Consider the following 16,977-nt stretch of genomic DNA (forward strand, 5'->3'; position numbering starts at 1 on the left):
AACATATTTCATGTGTGATTTCCTAGTTAGTTTTGACATGCATAGATTTTCAAATTGGTGTATGGTTCTCTTTTTATTGATGGATTAGTTTTGCCATGTTATGATAGTGGTTTGCATCCTAACATTTCCTTTTATGGATGCCATGGTGTGTTGGGATGTTTATCTCAATTTTGAGCTTTGTAATTACTAGATGGATTTCGGAATGCGGGGCGGAGGTGGTCTCAAGGTTCATTCCCAAAGGCTTAGGAATCCCTTGACTGGTTTTGGCGGGATAGACATAAAGCCTGACATAGGAGTCTTGGTTTAGGGCCTAGTTATCCGGTGTGGATTGCGGTAACGCCTAAGAGGTTGATGTTTCAGTTTAGGGTCTAGTGATCCAAGATTGGATTGCAGTAAATCTTAAGAGACAAGGAGATGGAAAATTCCTCAAGGATAGTGATGGATTCTAGATGGCATTTCAAGTTTGGTTCAGTTTTGTGATCGGAGCACCGGTTTTGGTGTGATCACAGTTTGGTGAGGGTGGATGTGGTTTAACCTCCGTATTCCCTTGGTTGTTTTTGGATTGGATTATCCATGAGATCCCACATTCATGCTTAGAATATGGCACGGGGGTGACTGGCTAAAAGAAATATTTGGTTCAACCATGTCTACGGTTGGGTGGTATGTGGAAGTCCTAAACCTGGTCGGATTTTCCTATGGTTAATAAAAGATAAGTTATCTTGCTTATGTACTTGTTTATATGTGGATTTAATGGTTCTTATCTCAATTTTATTTCCATGGTTTTATGTTGGTTATAAGCATGGTTAATTAACGGGTTCATGTCATGGTTACTTCATGTATTTACTTGTAATGGTCAAATTGATGGATGCAAGACCTAATTGGTGTCATAATAGTTCAAGCGAGAAGGTGGTGATCCTTCTTGCCATGTTTCATAAGATTTTTCATTCATTCATGTTTTGTCTTGTATCATATACATGTAGATTACATTGATGCCAAGTGTTTGACAAAATGTCAGTTCTGGTTGGGGATGATTAGGCCTAGTCCTGTAGTTGATTTTTGGTTTATTAATCTTTTCATCATGTGTTTAATGGATTCTGGAAGTTACAGCAAGTTCTGGGCAGTGGTCAGAATTCTGGGCTAGAAAAGTGCCTTAAATTCTATGGACCATGGCGCAGGTATGCTGGGAAAAGTCCCTAGACTTAGGCATGCAGGCTTGTGGGAGCATCCAGAGGTCCCTGGACGTTGGAATGCCCATAGCATGAGAGCATACAAATTTCAAGAGGTTTGAAAACTCAATGAACCCAGGGGAAAGATGTCTGAGTGGTTGGGTTGCATCCTGCGAGTGTTATTGCTCATGTAGAAGGTATCGTTGATGTGTTTGCGTCGATTCCATTTCCTTAAGGTCACCAAGGAGGTTGAATATTGGGTCCCTATAATACTAGTGATTACCCCATTACTATTGTAGTTATACCCCTTATTAATATTGTTGTGCCCCTATTGCCCCCATATTGTTATTACTTTGCCCCATAGAATCCCTCTATTGTTATTTTTGTGGCTTTATATTATTATTGTTAGGTCGGCTGGGTTATATTGTGACTCCTTAGACTCCTATATATAGAAAGGAGGTTTTGTTATTTGTATCATCCAAGAATTTTTCATTTATGTAATGTAAAGGAGGTTGCCCCCTCGAAGAGGCTGAATTCTAAGGCATTGATCTATCTTTTTTATCTTTTCTTGAGCTGGTTTCATAACATTTGGGATCAGAGCTTTGGATTCTAGGGTTTCGCTGCTCCAAACAGGTCATCGTGGAATTTTCGCTATAACTTTTTTTTTTGCGATGTTTCAGAAGCTAAAAAAAAAAACCATTTGAGAAGACAACGCGCTGAATCTTGGGTCTGAATTTCAGAGTTTTTTGCACTATATTTGCGGCGATATGATCTGAGGAAGTTGGTCTTCTTGCAGACTCCTGAATTACATTCCAAATAGGTGACTTGGGGAAAATCATCATAACTTTTTCCCTGAGCATTGGATTGAAATTTCGTAAGAAGGTGCAGAAAAAGGACGGACTGTAGTTTCTTGTAGATATTTTTCAGAGCAAAATGACGAAACATTGACTCGTGGCACGTCGTACAAGTTCGCTCTACTGAACTAGTCTATAATCAGGTCACTGTGGGAGATTTCGCATAACTCTTCCTTGGAGAATCCAAATTGGATCAGACTGGTGGCATTGGAAAGAGGACACAAAGGGCTACCACAGGTTGCAATTTTAGAACTGGATGATCTGAAAGTACAGAGATACATCAGAGGCAATATCGAGCTCCTACAAAGTGAAAAAAAGGTGTGTAGATTCTTTTAAATTTAAGAGTGGTTTGAAAATTTATTTTGAAGGAATTAAAAGGGCTAGTAGAGCATTATTATCGGTAACTGATGCCCGAGGAAAGAAAATGCAAACACCTAGTAAGGAACCTGAAAGCTCTAGCATGACTCATGAAGAAGAAGAAGAAATGCTATATGATATATCAAAATTACAAGAACAAGTGCAACAAGTGTCACTTGCACAAAAAGCAACAGAATCAAAGATGGATGGTTTAAGGAAAGATGTAGAAGCTAATATGGATGGTTTAAAGAAAGGTGTAGAAGCTAAGATGGATGGCATGGAAGTTAAGGTGAATGGCATGGACGCTAAAATTGATGGCATGGATGATAAGATGGAAGAATTGAAGATAAATATGAATAAGTTGCTACAAGAAATGGTCACTAATGGTGAAAGGGTACTAAAGGAAACTCATGATGAGAACAAAAGAAATGTTAATCATGATTCCATAGACTCTAATGTTGGATCGAAGACTCAACATATTCCAAAAATCGATATGAGGAAGTTTGATGGCAAGGATCCCGCCACATGGATATTATAGATGGAGCAATTCTTCGATCTCAATAATGTGCAAAACACACAAAAGGTATGTATGGCAACTTTAGATTTGGAACCAAATCAGTTTGTATGGTATCAATGGCTTTGCTCTCATAAACAATTTATCACTTGGGCAATTTTTACGGAAGAATTGATAGCACATTATGAGGATACAAAAAGCAACACTTTTTTTAGCCAATTGATAAGTCTCAAACAAAAGGGTTCAATAATGGAGCACATTGAGGAGTTCCAAAAATTGAACATAAGGGTAAAAGATATTCCAGAGGAGCATAGGATTGATGTGTTCATAGGGTCTTTAAAGGATAATTTCCAACATGATGTTCGCCTTTGGGAACCAGATTCATTAGAGAAGGCATTCAGGTTAGCAAGAAAAATGGAAAGCAAAATTATGGCAACCAGGAAGCATACCACTCACAACTATAAAGACGGAAGTGTTGTTGCTCCTAGTCTTCCACAACCTATAAGGTTGACACCTCAACAATTGGAAGAAAAAAGAGAAAAAGGGCTTTGTTACAGTTGTGATAGCAAATACACTAAAGGTCATAAGTGTGCTGAGAAGAAATTATTTTACATAGATTGTGAAGAGGAAGAAGAAAAGGAGCAAGAAAGGTAAAAGAAGAGGATATACTCCAGGAACAAAGCCTAGATGAAGAAAAAATAAATCCAACCATATCTTGTAATGCATTGGCGGGAATTACCACTCCTCAAACCATCAAGATAGAAAGACAAATCAAGAAGAAAAAGGTAATAGTGTTGATTGATTCAGGAAGCACCCACAATTTTATTCATTGTAAGGTAGCAAAAGAATTGAATTGCTTCCTATATCCAGCACCAGAGTGTCAAGTGATGATTGCAAATGGAGGAACAATAAATTGCTCTGGAAAGTGCCATAATATCAAGCTATCCATGGGAGAATATGTATTGACTAGCCCAATGCTTTCCATTCCAATGGGAGGTGCTGATGTTGTACTAGGAGTCCAATGGCTACAATCCTTGGGTACAATAGCTTTTAATTTTCAAGAACTTTTCATCAAATTTTCTACGGAAGGAAAGGAAGTTGAATTAAGGGGTATTGCAGGGAAACCAGGAAAGATAATCAACTCTAATGGTATGACAAAGCTTCTAAAAAAGGAACAAAGAGGTGTAATTGCACAATTATGTTCGCTAGATGTTTCTACATCGGAATCATCTATTTCCCCGGATCTCCAAAAAGTCCTGGAAAATCATTCCAAGGTATTTGAGACTCCCAAAGGTCTCCTACCCATGCGTGATCATGATCATGCTATTCATCTGATTCCAAGAAGTGTTCCTCCAAACATCAGGCCGTACAGATATCCCTATGTCCAAAAGAGTGAAATTGAACGTATGGTTGCAGAAATGCTAGAGGCTGGTATAATTCAACCGAGTCAAAGTTCTTTCTCTACTCCAGTAGTATTGGTGCACAAGAAGGATGGATCATGGCGCATGTGTCCGGATTATAGGAAGCTCAACAAGCTCACTATTAAAGATAAGTTCCCCATTCCTGTCATTGATGAATTACTAGATGAATTGCATGGATCAATTTACTTCACTAAGTTGGATCTTCGTTCAGGATATCATCAAATCAAAATGAAGACTGAAGACATTCCGAAAACAGCATTTAGAACTCCTGAGGGTCATTATGAATTTTTGGTCATGCCTTTTGGCCTTACCAATGCACCTTCAACATTTCAAGGTTTGATGAATTCAATTTTCAAACCATTCCTTAGAAAGTTTGTGTTAGTATTTTTTGATGATATACTAATCTACAGCAAGTCTTGGAAGGATCATGTTGAACATGTTGACAGGGTGCTACAACTATTGGAGGAGAAACAATTATATTCAAAAAGATCCAAATGTTTCTTTGGAGTCCAGGAGGTGGAATATCTGGGTCATATTGTATCTCATGAAGGAGTTAAGGTAGACCCTAGCAAAATTAAAGCCATTAAGGAATGGAAAATCCCCACATCCATAAAACATCTGCGAGGATTTCTCGGGTTGACAATGTATTATCGCAAGTTTGTTAAGAATTATGGGAGAATAGCAGCACCTCTAACAACATTATTGAAGAAAGATGGATTTTCATGGACTCCGGAAGCAACAAAGGCCTTTGAACATCTTAAAGAGGCAATGTGCCAAGCACCGGTCTTAGCTACACCGGACTTCACAAAAACCTTTATTGTGGAATGTGATGCTTCAGGAATGGAATTGGTGTTGTTCTAATGCAAGATGAAAGACCCATTTCTTTTGAAAGTCGTCCAATCAAGGGAAAGTTTTTAATCAAAGCTATTTATGAGAAGGAAATGTTGGTAATATTCCATGCACTTAAGAAATGGCAACCCTACCTAATGGGAAGACACTTCAAGGTAAAAACGGATCATGATAGCCTTAAATACTTTTTAGAACAAAGATTATCCTCTGAAGAGCAACAAAAGTGGGTCACAAAGATGTTGGGTTATGACTTTGAAATCATCTACAAAAAAGGGAAGCAAAATGTGGTGGCAAATGCACTCTCAAGAAAGGATGAGGATGTGGAAGCATTGTTCTGTGCCATTTCTATTATCCAACCAGATTGGATAAACGAAGCAAGGGAGGAATGGAAGAATGACGAAGAAGTGTGGGCACTTATTCGAAAGTTACAACAAGATTCGAGTACATCTGATACATTTAGCTGGAAAAATGATTCGTTATGGTACAAAGATCGCTTATACCTCTGTAAGAATTCCCAGCTAAAACAAAAGATTCTTATGGAATTGCACACTTCTCCCTTAGGAGGGCACTCAGGATTTTTAAAAACTTACCACAGGGTTAAGAAGGAATTTTTTTGGGATGGCATTAAATTAGATATTCAAAAGCTTGTGGCTGAATGTTTGGTTTGCCAACAAAATAAAGTTGAAACAATTAAGACACTGGGTCAACCTTTATCCATTCCAAGCCAACGTTGGGAGGAGGTTTCAATGGATTTTATCACAGGTTTACCCAAGTCTGAGGGAAAGAGTGTCATCATGGTGGTAGTTGACAGACTTACCAAGTATGCACACTTTTGTGCATTATCACATCCATTTAAGGCCAGTACAGTTTCTACTGCATTTATGGAAACAATTCAAAAGCTACATGGAAACCCAAAGATTATTGTAAGTGACAGAGATCCCATTTTCACTGGAAATTTTTGGACAGAATTATTTTCTTGTCTTGGTACTCAGTTAGCTCATAGCTCATCTTATCATCCTCAATCTGATGGGCAAACTGAGAGAGTAAACAAATGTTTGGAAGGATATCTTCGTTGCTTTGTATCTGATAAACAGACACAATGGGTCAAATGGTTGCCTCTGGCTGAATGGTGGTATAACACTTCCTTCCATACAGCAACAAAAATGACCCCATTTATGGCACTTTATGGGTATCAACCACCATCCATCACATCATATTTAAGAGAAAATTCTAAGGTTCAGGCAGTGGAACATCACATCGAACATCAACAACAAGTCCTCCAAATCTTAAAGGATAACCTCGTTTTGGCACAGAATAGAATGAAACAGCAAGCAGATCAACATCGCAGTGAAAGAAGTTTTGATGTAGGTGATTGGGTATTCCTACGGCTACAACCATATAAGCAAATGTCCCTCAAGCAAGCTAAGAAGGATAATAAATTATCACCAAAGTATTATGGTCCGTACAAGGTGTTGCAAAAGATTGGTACTATGGCATACAAATTGGAGCTTCTTGCAGCTTCTCGATTGCACCCAGTTTTCCATGTTTCATGTTTAAAGAAGGTTATAGGCGACAAGCTCCCAGTTCAAACAATATTGCCAGAACTTGACGAGGAAGGAAAAATTATATTGGAACCGGAAGCAGTCACAGAAACAAGAACTCGACAGCTACGAAATCGATCAATTTCAGAGTATCTTATCAAGTGGAAGAACTTATCTGCTGAAGATTCCACATGGGAGGATGAGAATTTTATACAGAAGTATCCAGAACTACTCAAGCGTTGAGGACAACACTTTTTTGAAGGAGAGGGGCATGTTGGGTCCCTATAATACTAGTGATTACCCCATTACTATTGTAGTTATACCCCTTATTAATATTGTTGTGCCCCTATTGCCCCCATATTGTTATTATTGTGCCCCATAGAATCCCTCTATTGTTATTTTTGTGGCTTTATATTATTATTGTTAGGTCGTCTGGGTTATATTGACTCCCTAGACTCCTATATATAGAAAGGAGGTTTTTTTATTTGTATCATCCAAGAATTGTTCATTTATGTAATGTAAAGGAGGTTTCCCCCTCGAAGAGGCTGAATTCTAAGGCGTTGATCTATCTTTTCTATCTTTTCTTGAGCTGGTTTCATAACATTGAATCCTATCATAGCAGTCTCTCGTCACATGTTTACCTCAGTTGGTCGGTTACTTGGGTAGATGTGGGAGGAGGGTGGTTAGATGGGATTCCCTTGGTTGTTTATGGATTGGTTTATCCCATGAGATCCCACATTGATGCTTGGAAAATGGCATGGGGGTGACTAGTTGAAAGAAATATTTAGTTCAACTTAATCTATAGTCAGGTAGTACGTGGAACTCCCTAACTTGGTTGGCTTTTGCATATGGTTAATAAGAGCTAAGTTTCTCTTGTCTTTGATAAGTAAATGTACTTGTTATTATGTGGCTTTAATGGTTGTTCTATCATTGTTATCCATATGGTTATATGTTGGTTATAAGAATGGTTATATGACAAATATAAGTATGGCTCTTATCACATTTCATTCAATAAATGTTTGGTTAATGAATGCATGACCTAATTGGTGTTATGAGAGCTATTATGAGAAGGCATAAATTGTTCTTACTAAACCTCAGATAAGTTTTCAGATCCTTATTTTTAGATATGCATTCATGACCTATAGGTTGCATGTTCATCATGTGTTTAACAGAATGTCAGCCCTGGTTGAGAGAGGTTAGGTGAATTTCTAGTTTAAATTTTGGTTTGGAAGCCTTTTTTCTATGTGATTCATCATTTCTAGAAGTTTCACTGAGTTTTGGGCAGGGGCCTGCATCTTGGCCCTGAAAAACTGGCTCATAATTCAAGGGCGTTGGCATATCATTGACCGAAAAATTCCACAGTCGCTAGGAAACAAGCCTATGGGATTGACTGGAGTTTTATAGTCACTTGGAGGCCTTGGAAAGGGAGTGACTAAGGCTCTAGGTTAGTTTAATTGAGATTTAACTTAGGGGTTGGACACTTGGAGGGGTTGGGTTGCTCTTGGAGATCCTATGGCACTTGAGGGAGGTCAGTAAAGTCTTAAGTTGTCGAAACCATTTCCTTAAGGGAATATAGGAGTTTGAGTCTTACCATAGTGATCCTCGGCTCATGTTTACCTTAGGAAAACCGGTGAAAGTCGGTAAATGTGGGAGGAGGCGGGTTATAGATGAGATCATATCAATTGAAGGGGATCATTATCAAACCCTAATACATTAAATAAAATGTTAAAATGCATGGGATGTGAGAAATATGCACTACGTGGGCACAAGAAACAATAGGGCTTGATGATAATTGAGTCATGAAGAGCTTGGCCAATCCAAACACGAGTCTAATCACTGAAACCTTAACAAGCGTACGGGGACCGAAAAATTTGGTAATTGATGAAGTTTTGGGGATGTTGTAGCCTCTACAACACATACACTAACCAGAAAGGTGTTTTTCTAGTTAACTTCTTGCATGTGGTCCTATATGCCCACAAAACTACTAGTATCCTAAAATACCAGTTATCACACTATACATTACATACCTTAGTAAGTGTTGTTTCAAAAAATTTATTAAAAGCCTCTATTGTATCATTAGCTTATGGATGGTAGGGAGTACTCTTCTAATGATAGATCTTGAACTCCCCAGTCAATATTGAAATGGTCTTGTTCAAAAAGTGAGTGCCTTAGTCACTCGCTAAAATCCTAGGACACCCAAATCTAGTCACTACATTGTCAAATAAAAAGTGTGTAGCTGTCTCTACACTGTATTCTTTTACTGGAGCGGCTTCCACCCATCTAGTCATATATTCAATGCTGGTGATTATGTACTGCACTACAGTTCTCCTTGCTGGTGGTTTGAATAGGCCCACAAAATTAATTGTCCATTTTTCGAATGGTTGTAGAGTGAGATGGGCAGCCAAGGGCATATCATCTTCTCTTCAGGAAGTCCTCCCCGCTTGTTGACATACGTCACAGGTTCTACAAAACTTCTTAGTGTCGGTATGTTGAGTAGGGCACCATAATCCTATGCACAGGATCCTCTGCATCGTGGCTTGTCCTGTTGGGGTCGCACTCTTGTATTTAATATGCCATTTCAATGCACAGTCCCTAAAGGAAGCCTCCAATAGCATAATATTTTTTCATTATCCATGACTTGTTTTGCAGTCCAAATAGCCTCACAAACAAATAAATCTTGTTCCAAATCCTCGTTCCCAAAACCATGGAACATAGGCATCCTTAATTTTATGCTTATCATCACACTTTGTGCACTACTCCCTTATGAAGTACTTATAGTCACACCTACCACACCACTAGACAAATGTGTGCTTGTATACGCACTATATTGAACCTAGGCACCCTAAAACACTCCACCTACAGCTTGACTAACTCCACTGCTACTAGTACCTCCACCCTCTTGACTACAATTACCTTCTACACTATTCATTACAATGTGTTGAGTACTTACCTATATATTTGTAGATGTGCACGAGGTCGTGGATTCAACACCAAGTATTGTCGAGCTATGTTGTCTAGGGTTCAGAAACTCCATGATACGTGGAATGAGATGCTCTTCTTCCTCTACTTCAATGCGTGGGGTACCAAACTGTGTTTTTTCAAGCTCTGATCACTTGTGCTACTCCTTGTTCTCATGCAGCCTTTCCTCGCCCCTCTCCCTAGGCTCCTTCTTGCAACAAGCATCGACGTTGACTGGTCTCCTCCCACATCACTTCGTTGAACCTCCATTAAGGTGCCACCCTCTATACCTTCTACCTCCATCTTACCTATTTGTATTCACATCCACAGTCCCATACCTACCTTCAGTCTCCACCTCATTCTCCTTATCATTATTCCATCTCCCCTTGGCTCAGACTACCCTCTGTTTCTCCCCCATTTCCCCTTGGCACACAAGCGGTTTAGCTACTCACGGTGTCTAACTCCAAGGGAAAATATTTGTGGTCATACAGTAGAATTTTAATAGATAATGGCAGTGACCATATAAATCTACCTCGCGAGCCCTTAAGAAATTTCCTTTGCGCTACACTATAGGATACTACCACTTCCACTATTAATTCAACAATATAACCTTCTAGTACACTCTCAAACCATAGATCGACAACATGTGATATATTATTGCTTACCACTTGCAAATGATGCACCTCCTCTATATTCCATTGTCTCGGTCCATCGTGGTGATAGACCGTATTATTTTCATTTAGCTGTTGAACCCACTTTGTCAAAATATTTTGGAATTATCCAAAGAAAAATTATTCATGAAGTTCAGTAAACACATACTTATGTAGCCATTTATCCATGCTTACTCTCCTGCCTCCAATTTCTTTTGCTTCAAATTTGTGTTCCTTGTGCTTAAACCATTGAGTAATTTCCTCCTTGGTGGGATTCCATGGTTTCCACATCTCTCTCATAGAATAATCCCATCATACAAAAATCTTGGTTCCAACAAAAATCCATTTGTTGGCACGTGGGATTCTAATAGACCTAAGATTTTCTACGCAGCTCGGTCAACAAATCCACTCAACACCGACCCTTTCGAGATCAACCGCAAAGTGGAGGAAGTCTCACTCGAGGTTCTATGGGGGACTTTTGGAATTAGGTTTCCATAGTTAGATGATATTACTATGACTTAGTGACATTAGGACTTTGTCTTACTACACGAGGATCTAGACACCTAAAAGACATACACCTAACCGTCATTCTGAGGCTATGTGTTGCGCGAGAGTTCACAAGTTCTTATACAAGATATTTAATGTGTTATTTGTTGTCTACCATAACATTATGACTAAAGCATTTCATTTCCCTTAACAACCTTTTCTGCATTGATAGTGTAGTTAGTTATTCCACTGGTATAAGATTAACAAGGTAAAACTATAATAGTTCAATCAACTCCCCTCATTACACAAAATATTTTAAAATGTTGAATCGACATTATATCATTAAACAACCAATAAAAATATAAAAAAATAGCAACAACATAATGCATTTATACACCAAGATATGAGGGAAATCCATTGTTCTTCTCATTATTTCAGCATCAAACAAAAAGACACAACGTGCTACAATAGAAATCACTAACATATGATCACCAACCTTATAGGAATTTCTCATAACACAATACAACAACCATTACAAGAAAAGATACCATCGACTCTACTACAGACTATTTTCTCTAAATAGGTTGCACAAAAGTTACAGACACACACACACACATCTAACATCTAGCATTCTTACTACTACAAAAAAAGGCACAGTCTTGAAAACTCTTCCTTCGTCTTTGAATAACCTTGAACTATCTTGGATGAGTCCTTTTATTAGTCCTTATTAGCTTATCATTCCTCCTCAACCTACTTATCCTCCCTTTCAATGGTCCTTCATGTTGGATAACAATTTAGATATTCTCTAACAACTTCTTCTCCAGCTTCCCCATTTGCTGCCCCATGTCAGATAAATTAAGAAAATATATATTTTTTCTTCAGGTTGGCAAAAAAATACTCAAGTTGTCTAGCAAAGAAAATATGAGAACAAAAAGTGAAAAGGACAAATAAAATACAATTTTGCAGACCTATTATGCTCGGGGGAATACTGATTGGATGCAGTATCAAGGTTGGGAGGAGCCAAGTACTTAATTATTCCTTTCCCAGACATATTTTGTAAGCCGATATTCTAAACTTATCTCTGTGTATGAATTTAGTGAGAAGTGAAATAAAAATGAAGTTACAGATCTATCATTTTTTCTCGCATTATTTGTTTCTGCATTGAATACTTTTCAAAACCTTTGTAATGGTTATAGAAGAAAAACAATTATCTGTTATTTTATTTCTAGTGAAGTCATGTTTGTTCAAAAGTTAGTAATTGAGGTTGGACATGTAAAAAAGTAAAGGAATGTATATATATATATATATATATATATATATATATATATATATAGAAGCTTAAACAAGCCCTAAGGGATAGCTCAATTGGTCGAGCCCTTGTTGCTAAGTACCTTGCCTATTGGGAGGTCACGAGGTCAAATCCCCTTGATGCCCTTGGGGATAGGGCCGATATATTAGGCTGCCATTGATGGATCTGTGTGGATTATTGCCCATGGACATAGCATCCACTCAATGACCACAAACCATGGTTTCCTTAAAAAATAAAAAAAACAAAACTTAAACATATTTGAATAAAGGTGAATCTAAGAAGTTAGTGCAAGCTAGTATTTGTGTAAAATAATCTCTATAAAAACACATAAATAAATATTTAAATAGAAGTAGATATAACACACACTCATATTTAGTATTTCAAAGGAAAAGATGCAAATAACTATATAGGGAAAAGCATAATAGAGAACAATATTATTTCTAGAAAGAAAATTACTTGAGTTTTGAGCAACATTGTGCATGCAAAGCAACTACATATATATGTACTCGTTCTTCAAATATCACTGGAATAATATTAAAATTAGTTTCATATGTTTAGCTAAGTATTGATAGAAAAGATGCTAATATTTAAAAAAGTGAAGAACAAAATTAGTATTAAATTTATAAATATTATTTTCAAATTACAACAGATACTAATTTCCAAGAGACGTTATTCATATTTTCATAATATTGTATATTGAATAGGAAAATTAGGGCCTTAAAGAAAATGTTAAAATTCACCATAATAAAATATACAAAAGTTTAATATTCAATCCAAGTATGATGAATTATAATTACAAGAATGGCTTATAGCCATGATAAATCACTTCAGTGCAGGAAGAAAATTCATCTCATAAATATATAAAAGAAAATTAACAAGAAGCACTCGAGAATTTATTTTCGAGTTTTGCATTCATGCATAGGTAGAATAAGAGACCAAGGGTTTGGAACCTCCAGCCTGGGAGAAACATAATTGAATGATTAGTAAACTGTATAAATGACCCTTGTACTGGAAACATTGAAGGAAAAAGGTGAATTCCTTTTTGGAATGTTGGCGGGTTACCTGTAGAAGGAGAAAAAATAAATTAGTATATAATATACATAACTTCTTAAAATACAAAGAAAATACAAGTAAGGAATTTTAAATAATTACCTTGAAGAAACAAGGTTCAGTAAAGACTCCCAGTCCACTACATAGAAAACAAATAAATTATTGGTATCCATATAAGATTTTCTGCCTTTTGATGATGGAAATTTTGTTTGGGCCAACTTGCATCCCTTTCTTGGATATGGAATGGCCAAGGATAGTCCCCTCATTCATAAAGAACTCACGTTTCTCAAGGTTTAGAGAGAGATTCATTTCAATCCATTTCTTCAAAACCTTTCACAGATTGGAGAGAGCTTCCTGGAAATCACATCCATAAGGAGTGAAATCATCCATGTATATTTCAACAAAGTCATGAACCAATTCAGCAAAAATACTCACATTAAAGGAATTTTGAGGTCTAAAATGGACCTCCTAAGGAAATTATAAAATAATAGTGGAAATAATAAAATAAGATTAGATTACATCATCAAATTTTAAAGGGGGAAAACAAAAAACTATTTTTTCAACTCATATTTTCAACTTATCTCCCTATGGATTTACTCAAATTGCGAGCGGAAACAGTTGTTGGATGTAGAATTTGATTCCTAGTCCAAGGAGTACCTTGCTACACGAAAAATGAGAAATACATGAAAAACATGATTGCAGTCACATTTTTTCATGTATTTCTCATTTTTCGTGTAGTAGGGTCCATTGAAAGTATGCAACATGGGTACTCCTTAGATGAGGAATTAAATTTTTCATCCAACGAGTACTCCCAGTTGAAATTTGAGTAAAACATTAGGGAGATGAGTTGAAAATACGAGTTGAAAAAAATAGTTTTATTGTTTTATTATTTTATTATTTTATTATTTTATTATTTTATTATTTTATTATTTTATTATTTTTTAATCTTTTTAATTTTTTACTCCAAAAATGGTGAAACATCCCCCATGGTTGACATCATCATCTTGAATCCTATTGGTTCTTATAAAGTTTATTTTGGTTGTACGTTTTTCTTAGGAGGCCCATTTTAGACCTCAAAATTTCTCTAATGAAACTGCCCTCTGGAAAGTAGCAGGGGCATTGCACAAACCAAATGGAAGAACTCTATAAGCAAAGGTACCCCAAGGACATGTGAATGTGGTATTATCTTATTCTTCATGGTTGATGTGAATTTGGTTGTATCCACTAAATCCATCTAGCAAGGAGAATAATTTCTTCCCTGCAAGGCCATTTAGGACTTGGTCAATGAAGGGAAAAGGAAAATGCTCCTCCTTTGTAGCCTTGTTTAGTTCCCAGTAATCAACACAGATTCTCCACTTCCCATTCTGTTTAGGAACTAACACAAGAGGTGACACGCACTCACTATCTAAAATGGGGTATATGAACCCTACATCCAGTAGTTTTTAAAGTTCTTCTTTCACAATGTCCTTAATAGTTGGGTTCATCCTTCTCTGGGGTTGGTGCACAAGCTTGCATCCCTCCTTGATGTAAATATGGTGAGTACAAACTGAGGGATGCACACCTTTCATTTCCTTATAATCCCAAGAAAAAGCATCCAGGTGTTTCCTCAGAACTTTGCAAAATTGTTCTTCCGATTTGGCTGAGAGAGAAGGGTTGATCTTTAAGGTTTTAGATGGGCCAAACTCTATAATGTTGACATGTTCTGTACTTGAGTCAATAGGGCATAAGTCATCCCAAGGATTACTCCCAGATTCTTTCATCAACTTGTCAATTGGTATAGGAGTGGGAGGTTGATTCTGAAGGATATAGTCAATGAGTTCATCTTCATCAAGTTTCCCCCCTCCTGTAATGGTATATAGAGTGCAGATTAGGTGGGGGGTGGTGTGATATAGTTCATATTATTCCTCCTTTTCTAACCATAAGGGTAATTCATGCTCAATAGAAGGCTAAGCAGGAGGATACAATACCAGTTGTTTTGAAAAATGTCCATTCTTAATGGTCATGTTCCCAACCCTACAACTGATGTAAGCATCAGCAATGGCTAACTGTGACCTTCCCAAGATGAAAGGATAGCCATTAAACTTGGTTTGGGCTAGAGAACTAGGAAATCAATAGGATACTCCCAAGAGTCAATGGAGACCATGACAACTTCAAAAACTCCCTCAGGATCTATTGTGGATCAGACTGCAAGTTGCAACATTTTTGTGGTCTTTCTCAAAGCCCCTTGGAGATTTAGCTTTAACATGGTTTCCTTATTCATCACATTGATTGCAACCCCAAGATCAATTTGGGTGTTAGGGACCATAAGGCCATTAATGTGCACATCTACTACAGGGCTTCTAGAGTTTATATATTTCGAGAAGATCGCCCTCCCAACCATTAAATCAGATAATTTCCCAACAACATTTATGGTGGGGGTATCTCTTTTTCTTCTCCCTGTATTTTTGAAACATTTCTCCTTGATGAGCTTATTATAGATGGGAGCATATTTAATAGCCTAGAGAAGGGATATCTTAACACACAAATTCTTCAATTTTCCCAGAAGTTAAGCCTCTTTTGGGGTATGATGGCTAGGGTGGACCAACTTCTCAAGAAAAGGAGGTGGATTAACCTGAGGAACACTCTCTTCCTTATCTTCAAGTTCTTCCGATGGAGAAGATGGGTGGTTATCTCGAATCACTCTCCCAGACCGAAGGTTAATCTCTTGGATTTCCACAGCATAAATAGGATAGGATGTCTCTCCACTATAGACCTGTTGTGCTTTCTTGTTGATCCAATTCGGATTTGGTTGAGAAGGAATTTGAGGTTTCTTAGGTGGAGTAGGACAAGTGAGTTGTGGTGGAGGTTGGGGTGGAGGCAATAAAGCATGAGGCTGGTTGACTTGAGGCCTCCACCCTTGTGATAGGTTTCCCCATTGAGAAGAGTGGGGTGGATATGGCTGAAAAGGATGGTTGACAGGTTGAGGAGGAAATGGAGGAGCATAAGGCCAAGAAGGAGGTGTGGACTAGGATGGATGAGTGGAAGAGTACCAAGGTTGCAAGGGTGCATTTTGATTTGGATTGCAATAAGAGTAGAGTGCACCTTGCATGCCTTGTTGATATGGTCGAGGTCCTTGAGATCTTCTTTGATTAATGAAGAAAAGTTGCTCTGACCCCCCTTTTGCCCCTTGATATACAAATTTTAGTCCTGACAAAGAAGGGAATTTTTCTGCTGCATTATTTTCTTCACAGACTAGGAAGACCTCTATGACATTCAAATGGAACTCGTCTTTTGGTGCATCTAGGGCAGAAAATGGCTAGTGTTTTCTTTTGGTTTTCATGGTTGCCATTTTCAATGCAAAGGTATGCAACATTTCACTCTTGAAATCCTCCAACATATTACCTATCTCATTCTTAATGGATGTTGTGGAGGGAGAGGAACTGACCAAGCCTTGAATAGACCTACCCTTCTTCCTGGCAACCCTAGAGTGATTTTTGAACACAATTTTGATGTCATAATAGGATAACATATATATATATCTCCTGCAAACAACATGTTGAGGGTTTCCAACATATCCTCCTTGATCCCTCAGAGAAGAAATAGCTTGAGTGACTTAGGATCAAGGGTGCATTTGGCCCTCCTATAACTGAGTTGAAATATCTCCTCATAGCCTTCTAGGGATTCATCAGGTCCAAGAGTCATCCTAAAGATTTCTTCCTTGGTTTGTTTGGACCTACAATAGTCCTTGTACTTTCTATTGAAGGCTTGTTTCATTTGGGCTCATGTAGTGATGGTACCCTCAGGCAAACCCATAAATCAGCACAAGGCTGCATCTCTAAGGGT

The sequence above is a fragment of the Pinus tabuliformis genome, chromosome 1_2, assembly GCF_031772625.1.
Source record: "Pinus tabuliformis cultivar Carrire ecotype Pingquan chromosome 1_2, CPIR1, whole genome shotgun sequence".
Taxonomy (NCBI): domain Eukaryota; kingdom Viridiplantae; phylum Streptophyta; class Pinopsida; order Pinales; family Pinaceae; genus Pinus; species Pinus tabuliformis.